This window comes from Oreochromis niloticus, unplaced genomic scaffold (genome assembly GCF_001858045.2).
Source record: "Oreochromis niloticus isolate F11D_XX unplaced genomic scaffold, O_niloticus_UMD_NMBU tig00008478_pilon, whole genome shotgun sequence".
Classification (NCBI taxonomy): domain Eukaryota; kingdom Metazoa; phylum Chordata; class Actinopteri; order Cichliformes; family Cichlidae; genus Oreochromis; species Oreochromis niloticus.
The window spans coordinates 59161-61068 of record NW_020329214.1 but is presented as its reverse complement, the minus strand read 5'-3'; positions in this window follow the sequence as shown (position 1 = coordinate 61068).

The window sequence follows — 1908 nt, the reverse complement described above, 5'->3', positions numbered from 1 at the left end:
TGAAGAAATGAGAAAAGATGTAAAGCTGTCACAGGAAAAATTATAGAAATAGGACAAAAGGAAAAAGAGAGGTGAATAAGTTTCCTCCAGTCCCACCTGAAACACCAACAGCTCTTTTGTTCTGACATCCGTCTCTCTGTTTATTCTGTGTATTTAATCTATTTATTTTGTGAATTATAATAGAGTAAATATGGAAATATATGTTTGTATGGTTGTTTGCAGTTTTTAAAGGAAGGAAACTGTAATTTTGTTGTATGTACAATGACAATAAACACATTTATTCATTTAGTGCTTTCATTTTATCATCAAACTTCTCTGTCTGCTTCTACACTCTCTGTGAAAACAGATTTGTTTAATATGTATTCATTTATTTTTCAGCTGTCCAAACACTCTTTAGCTCTTAAAGCTTGTTATTCTCTGTTCTTCTGGTCAAAGGGCCTTTTCCTTTCTAAAATTGTTTGAGCAGAACTGTGGGGTTGTAAATCAGCATAAATGTACTCTAAAGCAGCGGTCCCCAACCCCCGGGCCTCGGACCGGTACCGGTCCATGAGTTGTTTGGTACCGGGCCGCGAGAGTTGAGGCTCTGGTGTGAAATGTATGGTTTTCAGGGTTTTTATCGGTTTTCAGCGTTATTTTGTTATCGTTTTTATCATTAACTCGGTCTTCCTGGGTCTTTTCACGTGTGTTATGAATAAATCTTTCTTTCGGTACCGGTACTTGTTTTATTTTGTTGTATTTATCCGCGACACCTTAAAGGCCGGTCCGTGAAAATATTGTCGGGCATAAACCGGTCCGTGGCGCAAAAAAGGTTGGGGACCGCTGCTCTAAAGTACCCCACTGTGTGTATGCAGGTGGGCTTTTTTCACGACTTGAGTGACTTTTGCATGTAAGCGAGCGCTTCATTGTGTAATTATCTGAGTCTTTGCATATGTGCAGTTTGTAACAAGCAAATTCCATTCAAACCTGTTCTGTGACTTGAGCCACATGATGAGTTTGTAAGAGTGTTGTTCAGACTCTGGCCAGTCTGCAAGTGTTTGTTTTATAGTAAGAAATGTGGAGACAGCAGCAGAGTGGCCGAGATACAGAAAGGATGCATTCAATGAAGATCTGGTGAAAAGATGGTGAGTCCCTGTGTAAATCTGTACTTTCTTGCTTGTATGTTTAAAGGGTTTCAGCATTATGTTTGACGTTTTTGTTGTTCTAATCCTGGTTTTCTCCGTGTTGTGCTACTTTACCAGCTAACATCATATATACATATAGATACTGTAAATAATTCTGTAATTTAAGTCATTAACAACCTGGGGAACAGATTCTTATTAATGTCTTTTAGATAGGGTATTAGTATTAGGAGCCCTGCGACAGACCGGCGTCCTATCCAGGTGGGATAGGCTCCATGGAGCATGGAGGAAGCTAAGTGGACAGCAACAGCATTGTGGGCGTGTTTTGCCCCACCCACAAGTTTATTATTCTTATTGTTATCATTATTTGACTTCAACTTATATTGAAGTTAACAGGACTGATAAGACCAACTTAGATGCTTTGGCTTCTCTCGTTTGTTCACTACTGTTACTCTTTATGTTCACTCATAATCACCACTGAATATCAGTTCACTACATTTATATACTTGGACATATCTATTTGTCACATTATGTTTTTTTAGTTAGCAGAGCAGTGTTTAAGTGGAGCCTGATGTTGCATAAAGATTGATCCTCAGTCTCTTCCTCACAGTGAGGACCAGAGCTTATTCATTTCACACTGGCTGTGAGATCAATGCTCAGTATCAGCTGAGAGGTTTTTTCTAAACTGTAACTGTAATGTTTTGTGACATCATCTTTAATCTCTCTCTAATTTTATTCCCTGAAACATTTTCATTTTTTCTTCTGATTTCTTCCTTTATGTCTTTACTTG